General features: G+C 44.5%; 1 protein-coding gene across 2 annotated transcripts in view; it reads left to right on the top strand.

Annotated features, from left to right (window-relative positions):
• Nucleotides 1-21136, top strand: part of SPOCK3 (SPARC/osteonectin, cwcv and kazal like domains proteoglycan 3) — a 337202-nt gene that overhangs the window by 43942 nt on the left and 272124 nt on the right. The window lies entirely within an intron of this gene.

Raw genomic sequence — 21136 nt, 5'->3', positions numbered from 1 at the left:
GATCAGGTGCAGGCACCTACTCTGGACTCTTTCCAAAAATGTCTGGATATTTTTCTTGCTGGGATCACTTGATCCCAGCTGACTTCCTGCCTGTGGTGGTAGTGGTGGGGTGCAGTCTTCAGTGATCTCAGAAGGTCCCTTCCAGCCCCTAATGTCTATGAAATCTAAGATGCAATAAAGATATTGGTACTCTTATCCTGAAATATGTCATTTCCCAGTCTAATTGAGTCCACTTTTAGAATAGATCAAGGTATTGTGGAAGAGGAGAGTGTCTTCCAGTTTGTGTTGTTAAATTAATCTGGAATCCAAAATAGCTTGATGTATGGACAAACCCTAAATCACTTGCGCCTTTTTTGGATTAGGAAATGGGGGGTGTTGGGGAGTATTTTAATTTCTTCTCCAGCAAAAGTGGCTTCCTAGATATCAAAACCTAAACTCGCTTTCCAGTTCTTCAGAAGGATCTAAAGCAGGGGTTGGCAACATTTTTGGCTGGAGTGTCAAAATCACTCCGGCCTCCACCCACACCGTGACTTGGGGTGCCAGAGTTGGGGGAGCTGCAAGGGGCCCAGTCCTCATTTCTGGTGGTGGCTGCACGTATGCCTCTGGGTGGATGGTGGGGCTGGGTTTGCATTGCCCCAGCCCCTTCCCTGCTGCATGTCTACCCACTACCACCTGCCACCATGGAGCCAGTGCTGGGGCTCCAGAGCTCAGAACAGCTGTTTGCAGCCATCCCATTCTTTGGGCTGCTGTACTAGGTGGCCAGGAGTCAGCAAACATCTGTGCTAGACTCTGCAGCCCCAGCATTGGCTCTGTGGCAGCTATGCATGTAACTCTGGGTGGATGGTGGGGGCAGGATCCAGGGTTGCATGCTCCAGCCTCTTTCCTGTCATGCACTGCAAGCGGTGTGTGTGCCTGCCACTGCTACAGAGCTCGTGCTGGGCCTCTGGAGCTTCAGCTGTTTGCTGCCTTCTACAGGCAGCCTGGGCTCTGGGCAACTGCAGCAGGTGGCTGGAAGGCTGCAGACAGCTGTGCCAGGCTCTGCAGCCTTGGCACTGGCTCCATGGTGGTGGCAGCTGCACATGTACCTCTGGTAGGGGAGGAGCCAGGGTTGTGTTGCCCCAGGCCCTTTCCTGGCCATGCGCTCAAAGGTGCATGCACAGTTGCTGCAGCCATGGAACTGGTGCCAGGGCAGCAGATCCCCATGCAGCTGTTTGCAGCCTCCTGGCTGTGGCTGGCCTGGGCTCTGAGCAGCTGCCAGCAAAAGCTACCCAGAGTCCAGGGTTAGTTGCAGCATGCTGAGGAAAATGGCCTAGTGTGCCATGCTCTGGCATTGGTGCTGGGGTTATAGATCCCTGATCTAAAGTAATGGGGGTCAACCTTTTTTTGTCAGGCATGCCACACATTATCCCTACACTCTCCTACTTGGATCCCCTTCTTTTGCCCGATTCACTGCTCTGGCCTCTGTTTTCTTTTTTTAATACAAATCTCTATACCATGTTGAAAAATTTGAAGTTGGTGGGCAGTATAAAATACAATTAACACATAATTATGTATTATGTGCTGCATACTATAGGGCACTAGGTGAATATAAAGGGGAAAAAGTAGATTTTCACTTTTTATGTATGTGTATGTATGCATGAATATGTATTTGAGTAGGGGCAAGCCACCTGTGGTCCACATGTTGGAGGCTCACAGAGCATTTGTATGCAACCCATGCCTCACCATGACTAGATGGTGCTGTGCTTCTCTTATGCTGTGCCATGGTTGGGAGGGAAGACAAAGTGCCAGTAACTGGGTCCCAATGCTGGCCCATCTCGGACCTGAGCTGGGTCATTCTAGTCCCCCATTGGGAAGCATTGCCAACCACTGTGTTAGAGAGAGAAGTTTAAGGTAAAACCCAAGGATAAGAAATTATGGGGGAAAACTTGTAGCATTTCTGTTGAAAATAAAGTGGTTGAAATCAGGGCTAAGGCTAAAAGATACTTTTGAAATGATTAGGCTCTTGGATATCTGTTGCTCTTTTCTTGTAGCAGTTTGGGTTTTTGTTTGTTTTTTTAATATTTCTATCTCCTATAAACGCCCCTTAACCTAAAGTCAATTTTTTCACGTAACCGACTCAAATGTGAGCTGCCAATCTGGTACTACTTCCCTTTGAATTTTGGTCTTCAGATTTAAAATAATGTAACTTTTTTCTCTGGTTGCTTGTTCTGCACTCTGTAAAGAGGTTGGACCTCATTAATCTTAATAGTGTAGAAGGATACACTCAAGAATGTTAGTATGTTCACAGGAAATTTCACCTTGTATGTGTTGAAAATATTTTGGTAACCAACTTAAAAAGAACTGAATTTTGTTTGTGGATAAGAAGTCACATTTAATTATACTTGCTTAGCTATTTTTCTTTAATTTATAGTCTAGTTGGTAAAGCAGGGGAGGGCAAAATTGAACCCGCGGGGCAGATCCAGCCCACCAGGCAGTTTCATCTGGCCTGCAGTGCCCACCAGTGAATTGTATCCCTCCCAGCCATTTTGCCCACAAGGGTGGGAGCAAGGCCCCCACATATACACATGCCCCCAACATACCCTATTGCATTGCACTCACACCTTCATGGGCAGAAAGGCCCAGCCAGCTAACAGCTTACAGGGGAGGAGGGGTGCTGCTGCAACCAGTTTATGGTGGGGGTATCTGCTGCTGCCACTGTTGCAGTTGATGGGGACCCACTTCACTTCCCTGGTGTTCCTCTTGTTCTGGGCAGCAGGTAGGGAAGTGGTGGGGGCAGGGGCGGAGCTGCAGCTGGGAGCATGGGACTGGGGTGGTGGCAACACAGAGCCTGCGCCTAGGGGGGGCAGTGGCAGCATGGAGCTTAGGTGGGCAGTGTGTGGGTGTGAGGGATGGTGGAGGGGGTGGGAGCTCCCCCATATACTCTCCCCACATGGTGTGCATCTCTGACAGGAAGCAGCAGCAGACTGGTGCACTCATGCCCGGTGCTGGTGCTCGGCTGTGTGAGGTTCCAGCCAGTGCTGCACGTCGCAGTGAGGAACGCAGCCTCTACTGGGCTGTCTCTGTTGCTGGCACTCCCCACTGCACATGTGCAGCCCCTGCACTCACGTGCCATGGGAGGGAAGCTTCATGCACTGGAGCCAACTGCCCTCCCTTGCCCCATGCAGGCATGAGTGCCTCCTGTCTGCTACTGCACCATGAGGGGGTTGGGGGTGGTATATGCAGGGAGTCCCCATACCTCCTACTCTCCCTCACACTCAATAAACACCACAGACCCACCCCATGTTCCCCCCCCCACAGCCACACCTCCTCACAACCCCCCCACACCCCACCATACATGTACCCCATCACACACTCCACCATACACATATACCCCGCCACACACAATATACAAGAACTTATTTTTGAATTAGCATGCAAACACTTCTATATATAGTATGCAAACACAAATCATGACAAAAATTTGTTTAGAATAAATATAAAACGGGTAATAGTACGTGTTTGACTTTTAGTGTATGATTTGTTTTTTTTCCTGGGTTTAGATGGCAAACCCCACTCCCAAAAAGAGTATCTTCTGGGGCCAGGGGAGGGACTTCCAGTGGCAAAGGGCAGGGGTTAGGAGTTGGGACTTCCATGAGCAGAGGGTGGTGCAGCTGTCAAGGGTCAGGGCTACCCATGTGGCCCTTGAAAGCTCACCAACCCTTGTTAAGCGGCCCTCCACCCAAAATAATTGCCTGCCCCTGCAGTAAAGTGAATGAGTAAAAAAATGATTCCTTCATTGACATTTGTTTTCTGTATATGCTTGCTGGTATCTGCTTGTTCTCATAAAAACACACATAGATACACACACACACACACACACACACACACACACACACACACACACACACACTGAGAAAACTAATAGCACTACAAGCAGTTTTGGAAGTCTGTTTGTGCATTTAATTCCCTATACACATCCTTTATTATTATTAGTGATGCATGAACTAAAATAAATGCAGCTGGACTGTGAGATTTCATGGCAAGTTACTAAGACTGGTACTAGGAAAGCACCCAAATATAGATGTTGAAAACTGATCGGATTTGTTCTCTGTGGTAATTAAAAAAATAGATATAATACTATTCTCATGAAGTCATAGTAAACCAACACTTTATAAGTAAAATCTGATATGGAATTACATTTACCATATAAAATAGCATGTTTGTTTGACAGAATAGTTTAAGTTCTAATGTTTTAGTAAGTAGTATTTATTACTTTAAATTTAAAACTTAGCCCTTTATGTCTGTATTCTTGAACAGTACACTTTGGTCTCTGTGTGAATTTAGTTTGTGTAGATGTGCACCAATACATCAGTCCAATATCGGATCGATACTGATATAAAGAAAATTGTCTGTATCGGATATCAGCCCGATGGGGCCAATAAATGCCTGTGTTGTGTGCAGCCGCAGCGCAGCATGGAGCAGAGCTGGTAGCTTAGAAAGTTGCCTCCAGCTGGTAAGTCGGAAGGGATGTGGGCGGGGTGGGGAGATCAATATCCCTTGTGGTGAGGGAGGGGGCAGGTGCAGGCGCTGCCCAGCTGGGGCAGGGGGGACATGAGATGATGGCTTGGCTCATGGGGTGGGGGCAGCATCTGCCATTGCTTGATCCCCGGATCTGCTTAGCTCGGGTTGGGCTGCATCTGTGGGGTGCAGCCGGAGCTGGCACTGTGTGAGGCTTTTTATTTTTCTGGGGGCTGGGCTCAGAGCAGGCTCTGGCATCACTGGGAGGACACTGCACCCACCCCAGATTTTGCCACAGCTCTGCTCCCTGTGCTTGGATGGAGGAGGGGCATTCAGCCGTGGCTGTGCCATGCAGTGGTGTGTGGTTGGGAGCAGAGCTGTGGTGAAATTTGGGGTGCAGGGCACTAGGACAGTGCAGGACAAGCAGCTGCCATTCCCTACCACTCTGCTTCCCTGCCCCTGGGTGCCTCTCCAGCATGGTGGGCGTGGGGAACAGTGGGGTTGTGCAGAGAGGCTTTGAGCTTCCTGCTGCACTGGGCCATGCCCGCTGGGCTGCAGAGCCTCGGAGGCAGGGAAGAGTGGGGCCGCGTGGAGAAGGTGCTCACCCCATGCTGCTTTGGCCACACTGTATGTACTGCTGCTTGCAGCACAGGGTGAGCACCTTCTCCACATGGGCCTGCTTCTTCCTGCTTCCCTGCCTTGGGTGCCTCCGCAGCCCAGTGGGCATGACCCAGTGCAGCAGGGAGCTCGTAGCCTCTGCGTGCAGCTCCACTGTTCCCAGCCACGCTGGGTTGCACCTGCAGGTCTTGAGAGGTACCCAGGGAAGGGAAGCAGGGTGGAGCCAGGAGTGACAAGCAGCTGGTGTTCCCTACTGTCCTGCTTCCCTCCCGTGGGTGCCTCTCCAGCCCGCCGTGCACTGCCCTGGTGATGCACCCCCAGTGCATGCCACTGCTTGTAGTGCAGAGCTTGTAGCCTGCCTGTGCAGCAGTTATTGTATTGTGCGATTACTTTTTGAATTTGTCATGGTTTGTGGGGGGCAGCAGAGTGAGGCTGGTATATATCCCTATTAATTGCATGTAATAATGGATTCACTTTATGCAAATTGGCTTTATGCAAGGTTTTTATGGAATGCAACCTGTACATAAAGGGAGATCCGAGTGTACATTAGTTACCTGAACTCGGCTGTGACCATCAGAAAATGAGTAATCACTGTTATTGTGTCACTGTTACTTGAAGATTTAAATCATATCATCTGTAATTTGATGGCAGTCTGTGAAAACATCATTTAATGACAGTGACCTATAGTTACCAGATGATTAAACTGATCTATAAAACTCAATATATTAACTGCCTGTATATAAAAGCCTGGCATTTATTTTACAGTATGAATATTATTCTTTTTCCAAGACATTATATTAAATTTTCAATTACAGGCCTCTCCCCCTCTCCCCACAAAAAGAAAAAACAAAACCTAAAAAATAAAAATACATTTGCCATAGACATCTAGGTTGTAGAATCTAGTGAAATGAACAGAAAAATGGAAGGCAGGTAGTCCAGATATCTGATGCCAATTCTTTCAGTGACTAACTTGGTGATCTTGCCCCCTGTATTTCTTTCCCTGTCATTGAAATGGAGATAACCCTTGCAGTGTCCAGCTGAATCAAGTATTGTTTGTGTCCTCAAATGCCATCAATAAGCACTACATAAATTCTAAGAATAGCTGAAAAAATCACACACACACGGACTTAAATAGAATTGGCATAATCTTATAACCAATTCCTGTAGCTCCTTTTGATAATGACATTGCTTAGATAGAACAATTTGCTTTATCCAGGCATTTCATTGGTAACCTGCCAAGTGAACCAAACAAAAATGCTTGGAGAAAAAAATGCAAGAAACAAGTTTACTGCTACTACAGTTGTAGTTCCCAACATCAATTGCTTTTGAACAGTGCATTGTAGCTCACTGAATCACTTTGCTGGCATGAAGAGAGATTTTGACATTTCTTGTAATTGACTCTTCTGTATTCAGTGATTCATATCTAGTATTGCCATAGCGCAGTAAGATATTGCCAGATTCCAAGGAACTGTAACAGAGTAAATTCCTCAGTTGGTTGTGTGTTGGCAAGCCAAGTATACTGAGTCTAGGAAATCTTCCAAAAGAAGCATTCATAAAGCAGGTTTGCACAGCAGCTTGTAAGGAGGTGCTTGGCTCCTCAAGGGCTTGGAATCCAGCTGCAAGTACTCAGCAGATGATTTTGTGCTTTTCTGGGAGGCTGGGGCGGGAGAAGGTGGGCAGCTGGAAGTGATAACCCACTAGTGAGGATGGAGGCATCAAGAGGCTTAAGAACTGCAGGTGGGAATCTTGGAGGAGGAAGAGAGCAGGCTAGCATATCAGGGAGAAGTCCAGAGATAAAATTGTCCCTCTCCTGATATACGAAGGAGGATAGAAGGTTTTGTATGTTTGTTCATGGTTGTTTGGTAGGTCTGATTTATTGTGGGTTGAAAGCTGTTTCCGAAAGGAATAGAACTGTTTGGAGAACCTGAAGCCAGAGCTGACTTGCCCATCTTAGGAAGTGGGGTAAGTACGTTCATTTTATAACAAGAGTGCCTTATGTAAGATACCTGAAGAAATTATTCTGCTTGTGGCAATAATGAGGTTACAGCTAAAATACTGTTTCCAGTGTTGGTTGCCATATTTAAGGGAAGATGCAGAGAAGCTGAAAAGAATCAAGCAGAGAACAAGAAGAATGTTACAAGGTTTAGAAAATGTGTGAGGAAAGGTGGAATGAATTAAGTTGGGTTAGTTTAGAAGGAAAAAATGGAGGAGAAGCTGTTTGGAAGTGATTAATTATTTTCAGTAGTTATTGATGGAAAAGAAGGAAAAAGTCAGCATAATTTGCAGCAAATAAGATGAACATTAGATATTAAGAAATGCTTTCTAACTGTTAGAATGGTGAATTTGTAAGACAACTGCGTAGGGAGGTTATGAAGGCTTTGAAGAACATTTTAGATATCTATTGGGGTGGTTAAGTTTTATACTTGATCCTGAGTGTTTTAGGCGACTTGGATGAGATGATATTGGACTTGGATGAGAGACTGACATCATATATTTGGACTTTAAAAAAGCTTTTGATCTGGTTTCCCATGATCTCCTCATAGAAAAATTGGCCAGCTGTGGCCTTGGCTACATTACAGTCCAATAGCTGGGGAATTGGCTTTGAGGCCAGACCCAGAGAGTGGTAGTTGATGGAAGTGAATCATCATGGCACTCCGTGACCAGTGGTATCCCCCGAGGCTCCATCCTTGGACCTGTTCTCTTTAGCATTTTTATCAACGATGTGGGTAGTCGTGTCAGAAGTGGACTAGCCAAGTTTTTCTGATGACACTAAACTTTGGCATAGAGCATCCACACCTGAGGATAGGCTGGTGATGCAGGCTGACTTGGATAGGCTTAAAAAGTGGGCAGATACAAACCTGATGTCATTCAATACCGACAAATGCAAGGTACTCCACCTTGGGGGAACCCCCCCCACCCCCTGCAGCATGCTTATAGGCTCTGCAGTGCTATGCTTGCTAGCACCATGGCCAAAAGAAACTTGGGGATCACGATTGACCACAAAATGAACATGAGCCATCAATGCCATGTTGCAGCTGGTAAAGCAAACCAAACTCTGGCTTGCATCCACAGATGCTTCTCAAGTAAATCTTAGGATGTCATCCTCCCACTGTACTTGGCCTTGGTGAGACTGCAGCTGGAGTACTGCATCCAGTTCTGGGCTCCACAATTCAAGAAGGATGTGGAGAAGCTTGAGAGAGTCCACGTACATGATCAGAGGGCAAGAGAATAGCCATTATGAGGAGAGGCTGAGAGCCATGGGACTCTTCAGCCTACAAAAGGTCAGGCTCTGGGGTGACCTGGTGGCAGCCTATAAGTACATCAGGGGTGTGCATCAGTATCTGGGGGAACATCTGTTCACCAGAGCGCCCCGAGAGATGACAAGGTCCAATGGTCACAAACTCCTCCAAGACTGTTTTTGGCTGGACATAAGGAAAAACGTCTTTACTGTCCAAGTCCCCAAGGCCTGGAAGAGACTGCTGCCAGGGGTGGTGCAAGCACCTACTTTGGACATGTTTGGATGCTTATCTACTGGGGTCCTTTGACCCTAACTGACTTCCTGCCCTTGGGGCAGGGGGCTGGACTTGATAATCTTCCAAGGTCCCTTTCAGCCTGAATGTTTATGAAACCTATATTTTAAAAGTTCTTTTTAACTCTACATTTCTGTGACTTTTATTTGAGACATAGCTATGTACAGGGACTGGCTAAGTTTGGAGCTAATTTTGTATTTAACTGTAATTGCATATCGGTGGATCAAGAGAGGGTCAAGTGGTGTGGTTGTATCCCTCCTTTCAGGCCTTGCCATGACAGTAGCAACTGGGGGATCCTGGGAATTCTACCCTTCCCCTCTCATTCTCCCTGACCCCCAACTGCCACTGCTGCTGGCTGATCTGGGGGCAAAGTGGCTTCAGAGCCTCTTCTGCCTCACTCCAGCTGGGCTCAGCAGGTGGTACGGGTGGGGGAAGGCCCAGGCAGAGTTCCCTCTCCCTGCCCAGTCTCTCAGGTGTTCCCTGACAGCTTGAGAGTAGGCTCAGAGTGGAGGATCTGCCACCTGCTGCTGCTATTTTCCCCAGTGAGACCTGGTTCCCAATGTAGCCTCCCTGAAACCCCAGTGAAGTGGCATAGGTGTGGCCAGGACAGTAGGGGGAAGAGGGAGGAGAGGGGCAGAGCTGTAAATAGGTTCTGGGGATCCTCCACCCCTGTGTTAGCAGTGGACATTGGGGGGGGAAGAGGGGGTGGGAGGGAAAGAGGCATGCTGCTGAGGATGGAGTGGGGCAGGGTGGAGGAATGGAGATTATTACCTGTTTTGGGAACTTTAACTTTTTAAGTTGCCTGCCCCTGGCTGCTGTTCTCATGCCATGGTCTGCCTACCCTGATGGTGCTGCTGGCCTGGCAGTGGTGGTCACTGCTCCTGAAGCGTTTGAACCTCCCATTTCAAAATTATGGATCTGCCTGTACTTGTATGTGAGTACCATCATAAAATTGTAGAAAAGCAGGGACAGAAGAGACCTCCAGAGGTCATCCAGTCCCATCCCCCTGCCTAAGGCAGGGCCATCCTTACCCAAACCATTCTGTACACTCCATAATCTAAACTCCTACATAGGACTGTCATCAATCTTGACACAACACAGACCTAGCACTGTAACCTGCCATAGGTAACACAGGGGAACCACGGAGGCCAGTGTCTTGTTGGCTAAGCAGCATTGTCAATACATGCTCCATGATCCTAGGTGAAGGGCCCCCCACAGAGGAAAGCAAAAAAATCAAACAAAAACACAGTCTGTAGCAATCTGACCAGGAGGTAAAATTTCCTTTCTGACCCCAAATATGGCAAACAATCTGAACTTGAGTTGAGGAGCAAAACCCTATGGCCAGGAGCCTCCAGCTTTGGTTCCAGCAGGAGCATTGGCACACCCCAGTCAAAGTCTCCAGCCTTTTCTGTAGCTAACACCTAGTGCCTCTGAGGAAAGCTTCAAAACACTGTGACACATGTAGCAGAAATGGATGGGGGTAACCAAAAAAGCCTAGAAGCATGCAAAATACCCATAGTAGAACATAGGCATACGTATACCTAGATCATCCCTGACCAGTGACTGTCCAAACACTTCTTGAACTCTTCCAACAATGGAAAGTCCACAACTTTGCCAGACAATCTATTTCACTGACTCACTGTTTTAACAATGAAAATGTTTTTCCAGATATCCAACCTAAACTTACTTTGCTGCAACTTTAAGGCCTTGTTCCGTGTTCTCCTCACCTCTGTTGCAAGAGAGAAGAGGTGCTTTCCCTCTTCTTTATGGCAGCCCTTCAAGTATTTGTCCCCTCTTACCTGCCTTTTGCACAAACTGAACATACCTCACATGACTTGCTTTACAAGCCCTTTATCTTCTGTGTTGCCTGCCTTTGGACTCTCTAACTTCTCCACCTCTGTTTTAAAATGTAGAGCTCAGAACTGCATGTAGAACTCCAGATGAGGCCTAACCAGTGCCAAGTAGAGGCACTTTCACCTCCCTGTGTCTTGCATCTAATGCTTCTATTGATGTATCTCAAAACTGCATTCTCCTTTTGTGCAGCTGCATCACATGGCAGATCACAAACTCAGTATAACTCTGCAAAGACTCCCAGGACCTTTTCCTTAGTGCTGCCAGCCAGCCAGATGTCACACATTTTATATTTGTGGTTTTGATTATTCCTTCTGAGGTGTGTAGCAACTTGTATTTGTCTGCATTGAGCTTCAGCCTGTTAGCTCTAGCCTGACTTTCCAATCTGTCAGTCCTTCTGAATTGCGCTCACATTCTCCAATATGTTTGCAGTCTGTACCCGTCTCTGTTTGATGATCCACTCTTGTGCTGCCTTGGCGTGGATGCCTGGTCTTGTGCACCAAGTAGCCTCATGTGAACCCTGGAGGGTTCCTTGATCACTTCCGGAGCAGCCCCCAAACTCGGCTGCCACAACTTCGGATGGATCTTCAGTGAAGGGGGTCCCCACTGAGGATGCCTCCAGAGTTGTCATGTGCCTTGGTGGATGTACATGGGGATCCACCTCCCTACACCCTGGCCATACTCCAAGCTTCGAGATGAGTCTCAGAATCTTTTGTGGCTAGCCCTTAGATGGTGTCATCCTTGTTTCCTATGCTTCCTCCTTTGTGGATGGACACCTTGGGCTCCAACTAGACCCAGAAGATCTAAGGGCACTCTGCCTTTGAGATTATCCCCTCTGACGCCCCAAGCATTCTGTGATGGATGTTGCTAGTCGCCGCATTCGCACATTGTCTTTGGTCTTCAATTGGGGCTTCTAGTCCCCCCAAATCCAGCAAGGGGTGCTGAGTTAACTTGCTCTAGGCAGGGAAAAAAAATAGAACAGACAAAGGAAGGACACAAAAAGACCCACACAGACAAAACCATACACACCAGGAATGACCCGAATCAAAGAAGGAAAAAAGGGTCAAAGGAGGAAAAGAAAAGCAAAGGAAAAGAGGAGGGGCAACTGTGGAACTGTGGGCCCTCTGTTCCCCTTGCACCAAGTGCCCCTAAGCTAACGTGTCCCCTGAGTTGGGACCTGCACTTTCACCCCAGCCGGGGTTTTCTTTCTCTCCTCCCAGATCTGCCTCCGGTCTGGTGTCTTGGTGCCGGCTGCCACTGGTAGGAGCTTCTCCAGTGGCTCTTTCTGCCACCGCTGCCGGACTCTCTGCTGATTCCTCTGATCCCTGCCAGTACCCCGGTGTGGGGATCTCTCTCAGCCTCTACTGCTGCTGCAACTAGCTTCCACACCAGATCTTTGGCTCCTTGCCACAACCAGATGCCTCTGGCACAGCGATCCCCTGCCATTTCTCTCACTCCCGGCATCCCCTTTCCCACATTCTTGAGGCCGGCTTTTATCTTCACCGGGCAGCACCTCTTGCTGATCTCACCTGACCCCAGCTGCAAATTGGCGCGGCTGATGAACTGCATGGGTGTCTCTTGTCAGTGTGCTTCTTGGTTTCCCTGGCATCCTGCAAGTGGTGAGTTGTTGTTTTTTCTTTTTTTTTTTTCACCCTGTGCTTCTCTGTGGGCATGGTTTCCCACTAGCCCATGCTTTTGTCCCTGTGACAGTCCTTTCCAGTTTTGTGTTTTCTGCTTAATCAGCTTTTTATGCCAGCATCCAAATCATTAACCAACATGTTGAACAGCACTGGGCCCATGATGGACCCCCTTGATTTGAAACCTCCCGCCATTCTGACACAGATCAGTTAGTTATTACCTTTTGTTTGTGGCTATTGAGCCAGTTACCTGTTCACCTTGTAGTAGCTTTATCTGGCCCACATTTCTCTGATTTGTTTATGAGAAAGTTATGTGGGACATTGTAAGTAGCCTTGCTGAAGTCCAGGTATTTCCTTCATCCACCTGTAGCGGCTTTAGGATTAACTTGCTTACTCAGTCTTTTGCTGTTTTGGTTACAGTGTTTTCATAGTCTTTATTCCCCATTGGTAAACTCCTTTCTGGCAGGACACACTCAAGATTAACACTGAACACTGTAAACAGTGTCTTTTGTCAGTTCATACCTACAATATCCACAGTCTCTCAACACACTCGCAGCAGTCACTTCACATCTCACTGTTGTCTTCAAAATCTTAGGCCATCTCTCAGGATAAAGCACTCTAGGCATGATCCCTGGGCTTAACCATGATCTGTGACCTATCTCATTCTCCTTTTGGAGCTCTCCACTCTCAGGCATTCAGCTTCCAGGCTGCCAGATATCTGCTTGCCTATAGCTCCTCTCCCTAGGAACCTAACACTGTTCTTTGTCTCTGTCTTCCCTTCCTGTGAGCCTTTTTATCATCTTACCAGGTAATTATCTCTCTCAGTTGGCCCCATTGCCTAGGCAGCCTGCAACCAGTTCTTACGCAAAATGCAGCCTGGGGGCTGGATGCGGTCCACCAGGTCATTCTATCCATCCTGCAGGGCCCCTAAAAAATTTAGAAAATTAACATTGATCTGCCCTGGGCTGCCTGTCATGTGGCCATTGGTGGGTTGCCAAAACTAAGTAAGTAGCCCTCTACCCAAAATAATTGCCCGCCCCTGCCTTACACCCATCAACTGAGCTGTAACCCTTGCAAGCCTGCAGACTGCCCCCAGGCTCCTTGAGCTGGCAGACTGCTCCCAGGCTCCTATACTACCCAAGTAATTACTTTATCAAAGAAGTGGATCAAGTGTGTTTGATACTTTATTTCATAAATCTGTGCTGGCTCCTTATTATCAGTCTTCCTTCCTCCAGAATTTTGCAAAAGGCCTTTCTTAGAATATGCTCTAGTAATGTCTCAAGTACTGAGGTGAGGCTACCCAGTTCATAGTTCCCTCAAATCCTCCATTTTACCTTTTCTAAAGTGAGACTCTATGTAGGCTTCCAGCCTACAGTCCTCATCAGTGTATTGAAGCCTGAAGCAGGTGCAATATTTCATGGCCTGTGCAAGACATCTCCCATGAGCAAGAAGTTGTTGCGCACTGAAGTTTTCTTTTATATATTGTGGGCCATGCCACCACTTCAGTTCTATTTCTCTTCATAGCAAAATTGTTGGAATTACAGATATCTCCCTTTCTTCAATTTTGATATAGCTAGTGCCAAAACGGATCAGGCTATTTTATCCCTTTTAAACCATTTCTATATATGCTGTGTTCAAACATGGACAAAAAAATAAGAGCATTATTTGTATTGGGGCTTCACCACAGTAACAAAGTATACAAGAGGCTAACAGATTAATAACAAATGAATAAAATTCACTGGTTTGACAAACAACTGCGTGAGAAATATTCTTTGTTTTTCAGTACTCAGTGCTTCATAATTGATCCCCAAACAACAGGGGCAAGGGGCAATTTCTTTCCTCCTTTAAAGTCAAGGCAGAAGTCTTTCTATTGTCATTGTCCACTCCCTTTTGAAATGTCTTTAATTCATTTCAAGTCCATTTCTCTCTAGCTAAATCTCTTCCAGTTGAGGGCCATCTCTTCCAGTAAATGTCACCAAGGTAGTAGTCATCAAGGTTTACTCACTTGTTAAACTTTTGGAAGTGTATGAACACCTGCATCACAGCAATAGCTTTCTCAGAGTGGCTTGAAATACCAACAGCCATATTCTAATGGAATCATAAAATCAGTCACTGTTCTTGTGGATCCATATACTGTTGTTTATCTTTCATGGTATTTCTCTATCCACTTCTAGAACTTGGAGCTATCTGACTACTTCTGTTAGCAATATGTAATACATTGGTTAGCACCATTTAACTTAATATCTAAACCTCCAAAATTATTTCAAGAGATAGAGAAACTTCTGTTGTAATAGGCACAGAAAACAATCTAGAACCATTAATATCCAAGTCCCAGGTGGCTCAGAAAATGGCCACTCCACAGGGTTGTTATGCATCGTAAATGAGACCACTCTTTTCTCTATTGTTACCTCTTTCCAAGGTGGCGGGGGGTGGAGAATGACAATTTCATAATCTATAGCTGGTACCAAATATATATAAGCAATAGACTACAGTACTACCTAGAAAGAGTTATGAACAAGTCTTTGCTTTTTATTTTGGGTCTTTTACATGGAAGTAGTTCAGGAAAGGAAGAACCTAGTTTTGGACTGGTCAGGAAGAACGTGTTTTTCAGGTCTGCTTCATCGCCTGAGAAAGTCACCAAATCCATTCCCAGGAACAGCTCAGTTCCTGCACCAGGATTTGTGAAACCAAACCCACACACAAAAACAAAACAAAACCCCAAAACAACAACCCACCAAACAAACCCCAAAACAAAAACAAAACAACAAACCCCAAAATAAAACAAACAAAAAAACCCCGGCGCAATGTTCTGCATCAATTTAGATGATGTGGACTATTTCAGAACTTAACTGACCTGTATGTGATGTGCCTTTGCATCCTCTGTCTTCCAACAAAAGGAAGGGGGTGGTAACAACTAGCAGAGAAATCTCTCTCAAAGTTCAATGTTTAAAACTCCTTTTTATGTTAATTTCCAGATGAGATCCTTACTAGTTTCCTAGAATCTTTAAAAAGAAACAAAAAATGGAAAAAAAAACTATGGTATCCCTTCTGAGAACCATTTATATGCTTTCTTTAAAATTCTGTTTTCATCTTCTTGCCAATCGTTTTCTGAACAAAATGCCCTTCCAGTTTCATGATGTTGTCCGTAAGAGTTAGTGTACATGTAGTGGTGTGGATACATGAATGCTTAGAGCCCTTTTAGAAGGGGAGTGTTTCACAAAGCAGCAGTGGGTACTTTCAGATTGTTGTGTGTGAACAAGTGGAGAGAGATTCAAATGTAGCAACATCTCTCCAGTTTTAGTGTTTGGAGTGTTAAAGTGGATAAGTATTGCTACATTTACCCATAACACTTAGAACATACCAGTTGCTGTTATTGTGAAACACTCTGTTTTGAAAAGGTTTCAAGCATTCATGTGTCCATACCCTAGGTGTTTTCTTGATTTCACATCCATCCTCAGGAGTTTTTTATGGTTTTAAAAATAAGTTTTTACCACTAAAAGACCTTTGTTTCATATTCTCAGCCAACCTGCCCCCCTCCTCCTCCCTACTAAAGTTAAAAAGTGTCCTCAATATATCCTTTCATTATCAACAAGTTCTCCTGTGCAGGGAATGGAATAACTCTTTTTTTTTTTTTTTTTAATTGTCCTATTCAATCACATGTTCAAGCTTCATATATGAATGCCCAACTGCCTTTAAACCAATGGATTTCTTCTGAGTTGAATCTAAATTAAGTTTTACTGAACAAAATGTGTTGCCTTACAAGATCTGTGTACCTTACTCAAATACTTCAGTGCTTTGGGTACCATTCTTGGGGAAATAATTCTTGGAATGATGATCAGTTCTGTTTATGATAGGTTTCAAATGGACTCTGAGTTGTACAGTCTCAAAATGAAAGAAGTTCTTGCCTCAAAAAGCTGAAAATGTAATATGTATTGAGAAAGATATTGAGTAATTGTTCCTTGGTGTCAATACCTACTCATTTTATCTTAATTCTAAATCTCTCATTTATCTATCTCTTCCTAGTGGAGGTTACTGCTACTCATAGTGATCTAGATAAGTCACACCATAAATAAACCAGTGTTCTAATCTATGAGTGTTTTCATGTGAAGTGGTCCAATCTGTACAAAACCTATTCTCTGAATAGATTACTGCTCTGGGTAAAAGTGCCTGCCAATTTCTTGATTTTCACCTTGGTAAAAGTATGGGTCAAAAAAGTTTGAATTGCCAGTAGAGTGCGCACGAAGTGCAAATAAATTAGACCACCTATTTGATATATCATTTTATTTTATGTACTATTTTCCATATGCCCCTGTGTGGCAGGGCACCATTTGTGCTTGCCACTTTAAGGGCCTGGAGCTGCCAGGTGCCTGATGAGGGCAGTCATTTTGAATTGGGGGCTGCCCATATAAACAGGGCAGTTCTGCTGCTGGAGGCCAGGCAACAACATTGCCTGATCGGAGGGCTGCTTGTCATCTGGAGGTAAAGGAGAAGCTGTAGGGGATGGTAAGGAGGCTCCTGGTCCTGGGTACAACCTAAAACTGCACCCTGCTGGAAGTGGATGAGCTGGTGGGGCTTCCAGTAGCACAGGAGCCCCCAGGAAATTCCAGGCCAGTTACCACCCCAGTGAAAGGAGGGTTGGGGTGCCTTAACCCGTAGCCCCCACAACCGGGTGTGTTACCCCTTGATTTGAGGGTCTGGAAGGTGGACTCCTGGAGGGAAAGAAAAGGGCCATGGACTCAGACCTGTCTGAACTTCCCCTTACTGGTCAATGCTGGGGCCAGGACCAGAAGGTTCAAAGAGCCAGGGGCCCATCTCAAGGAACGCCTAAGAGCTGAGGGCCTGAGGTTCAGAATGGCCTGGAGGTGGGCCCAGGCTGGTGAGCCAGAGGTCCCATAGGGATCACACCCAAAGGGGATGCAGTTCAGGGAGCTATGCTGCCCAGGATGAAGGCAGATGAGGCTGCCTGATTGGAGGGATCGTAAAGGGGTTCAAACCAGAGGATTTGGGGGCCCAGTGGGGTCCAGTGATTGTCAGACATTTGGATGCCATCTGTGTGGCTTGGGCTGAGGTGTAGGGAAGGAATGGAGATGCAGATAGCTCCCCCTGGCATTGGGGCAGGAAATGGGCAGCCTCCCACTTATTAACATCCATTAACCAATTAATTCCAACAAGACGTGGTGGGTGAGAAGGTGGGCAGTTAGCCCAGAAACAGGTGGGCAGGCCACGGTTAGATTGGCCCACAGCAGGCCCCCGTTACACCCCATTAAATTATAAATAAAAGCCACTTGCCTCATAATGCAGCATCCTGTTGCATTTGAACTGTATGAACCCGCTAGGTTCACTTTGAAGTGCAGTTACTGATGTAGCTGTATGTACCTGCCTAGCTAGTGTGTAGTTGACCACAGGTGCTCAGTCTCTGTGTGCATATGCATGTTTCCTCACTGCTAAGGAAGATGAATTGCTACCTATACAAAGTTCTCAAAAACACCACTTAACGTGGCTAGAAAACTGCCTTTTAAACATACAAAAGGAAATAAAATTTTGCCCTAATTGGCAATAACATAATATAAATTTAGAAGTGAAAAGAAGAATCTCCAGTGTGCATAACTGAGTCATTTTCTATGCTATGAAGAAAGGGGAATTCTTTAGTTTATCCTGGTGACGAGGTCTGCTTCATCGTATGTTCTGAATGTGCAAAAAATGAAAGCGAACCATGTTTGTCCTGGAAACTTAGGCTGCTTATAGCCATTAGAACAAAAAACCCCCAGCACTTTAAACTCTATGTACTCCTGTGCTGACCCATGATCAGAAGAGGCAGCTTGTTAGTTGTACCCAGTTTGTCTGACATCTGTATAAATCAGGTTCTTTAGTGGGGCTTTTTTGGTGCTTTTATCTAATAGCTGATTGAATTAGCTATTAGATAAGTGCCTAAAGCCCCACAGAAGCCCCCAGTCTGTACAGACTTTGAATCATTAAAAACAAACTAATGTTAGTTCAATGCCAGGTTGAACTAATGTGCTGCTGCTCCAGGGAAAGCACTTTTTTTTGGTTTGTTTGTTTGTTCATTTTTAACATCTGCAAGCATCCTTAGTGAATATCATAAAGCACTATTAGTTGCCTAATTTTTAATATATATGTATGTGAATATTAAATATTTTAAAATCCATACAGCATTTTTTATGAGATGCTTCTGTGTAGTGTTCAGTATTTTTGACAAAGACTTAAAGCAAACCACATCAAAACCATAAACCATATAAAGCCTGTTTAACTAGCCTGCTAAAAGTGATTTATGGTTGTTTTTCAAGGCTGTAGAAATGTAAAGCAGCTGGAGTGCACCTGTCTATTATGGTGTAATTACATAAATGGCTCTTTTTGTCTGCACTGAAAAATTATTAATGATTCCGTTCTTTTTTTTTTGTTTTGTGTTGTTTATAATAAGTTGAATATTTTTTTTCCAGTTGGATATGTTGTTCTGCAAGCTTCTGAACTAAGAAAGTCACTCCAAAGACTTGAAGCTATATTTAATCACATTTAGGCCCACAAAATCGGTTGTCAAAATTGTAATTAATGATGAGATGCTGGCTCTAGTTTCCATGCCACTTGCTTAGTCAGCCTTATAGTACCAACACCTGGCAATTCAAACCTAGAATATTTATACTGTACATTTATACTGTAATTTTAAGGTTTACTTTGAACATGAAGGTAAACGGGGAAAATGGGAATTTTGCTTATATTAACATTTTTTCAACAAAAAATGAGAGAAATGGAGAAACAGTATATGATCACTTAAATAGTATATTATAAATCACACATACAAAAGAAATCAAAGTAAGTTTGCACAATCTTAATTCTGGCATTTTCTTTTATGTACTTGACTTTGGAATCTTAATGTTGTTTTGGTGTGTGTGTTAGATTTTAAAAGAACTAACCACACAACACCCAAGTTTATACTTGTAGCATTACATTAATAGAAGGTCATCAACAGGCTTTAGATCTGCTATTCAGACTTCAGACATTTGAATTAACTGGCTAACTGACTAGGTGCGTATGGGGAGGAAATTAATGTTTTACAATTTCTTCAGGGACTTTTTTTGTGACAGGAACGGTGAAATTCAGGAAACTTGTGTTGTATTCCAAGCTATAGAGGACATTTTGTTCTCTTGATCACAGACTTTTCTCTTGCAAAGATTGATCCCTTATGTTCCAGTTCTCTGCCGTCCTAACCTCTTTTTCCAAGACTCTTGCTTAGGCAATCCCATCCCTCTCTTGTGAAACTGGTCGTCTGCCCTAACACTGTCCCCATTTCCTCTCTGCTGATTCCTAGTCCACTCTTTTTGACTAACCCATGTTATCTTAGTCTTCTCACCTCCTCAAAGCTCCTCATATGTTCTCACTGTTCTCTCCCCATCATTCTTTTCATTGACTCCTAGTTCTAGCCTTCTTGACTGACTATCAGTTCCTGCATCTCAACCCAAACGGTCTTTGGCGCCTCCATTTGCCTATGCTCTGAATTCATTTGCCCAACCAGTTTCACCTTTCCCTATGCTTCTTCTCATTCCCAGCCATTATCAGACTATTCTCTCTCTCATCTTTTCCTTTGGTTCAATTTATGTTCTCTCCTTCTTCAGATTACTTCTAGTCTCCGTCACCTTAGGTGGCTTAGAGCCTCTCAGACTTCAGTTACAAGGAAAAATCCAGCTTTGCTCTATATCCTTGAATTGATACTGGCTGAGTTAATCTGTGATATGGTTTCTAAGGGAATGAAGTATGCTCATTGAAGACAAAATCTTTGCAAATTTTAGCTAGTATACTCTTAGATATGCTAAAGTCAATTTTTAAAAAAAAAACTATATGGCATGGCCAGATTTGAGTAAATTTTCACTGGGACAGTCTACAAGTCTACAACACAACAAGACTACAACACAGAGGCCAGTTTCATGCCAGGTACTAAATCCCTGGTCTGGAGCACAGGGATGCTAGACTTTTATAAAGTGAAGATCTGTAGAATTTTAATAATGTTGGAAAACGACACATTTTTTTTCAACCCCCAGTTTTAGCAGTTTAACTGGTTTAACAGTTTCTAAGAGCTCAGCCTTTAGTTTCAAAAGCAGTTTAGTTTTTTTGAAACAGTTTAACCTTAAGCAGATGCTCAGCATAGAAAATTTCAGCACAAGTGGTTAAAGTTTGTCAAAATATCAAGCCACTTAAAAAGGATACATTGAATGACCATACTAATAATTGGTGCTGCCAGCCTCATCTATAATTGCATGGTGTGAATCATGAAACTGAAAGGTTAGTCTAACCAACCTCTGTATAGTACAGATAAGTCTTGAAATGAAACATCAATATATTGAAAAATACGGGTATGATTCAATACTTTAATTATAATACTAAACCTGATTTTAAATTATGCATTTACAAGTAGTATATTTTTATATGTATCTTTTCATTTTAAATGCATCCAACATGCATAACGTGGGTTAGTACAAAATTTAATCTGCTCTGAATAGCTCTATTAAAAGAAATCTTTTTGGCAGACACTCTCAAGATTTATAGGAGGAAGTGCATGGTATGAATGAGGTACTAACTGTCACGTAGGAAATGACAAATGAGTCAGTGTTGTATAGTACTGGAAAACTTTCTTGGCAAATTCACATTTGAAAATGGGGAAGGGTAAAAAAATAGAGATGCATTGAGTCAAAATATTTGAGGGTTGTTCTAATCCTAATGGAATACCCTCTCCAACCCTACGTATATAATCAAGTAAGAGAACTGATAGATGAATTCTTTTAGGGGAGGAGAAGCCTATGGGAAGAAAGGGGGAATTACTTCCCTTGCAAGGGGCTTCATACTCAAATTCCTTCCTCCAGAAGGAAACAGTTGTTTGGCTATGTGTACCCCCATCAATAATTTAAGCACCCATGTGTGAGTTCTGAGTCTCTTGCTCTGCGTTCCTCATTCTCCCTTCATAGAATCAATGAGTCGGAAGGGACCTAGACAGAT

The sequence above is a fragment of the Crocodylus porosus genome, unplaced genomic scaffold (assembly GCF_001723895.1).
Source record: "Crocodylus porosus isolate Cpor-Errol unplaced genomic scaffold, CroPor_comp1, whole genome shotgun sequence".
In the NCBI taxonomy this organism is placed as follows: Eukaryota; Metazoa; Chordata; order Crocodylia; family Crocodylidae; genus Crocodylus; species Crocodylus porosus.
The sequence above is the reverse complement of the archived record's forward strand: the minus strand, read 5'-3'. Positions and strand labels throughout refer to the sequence as shown.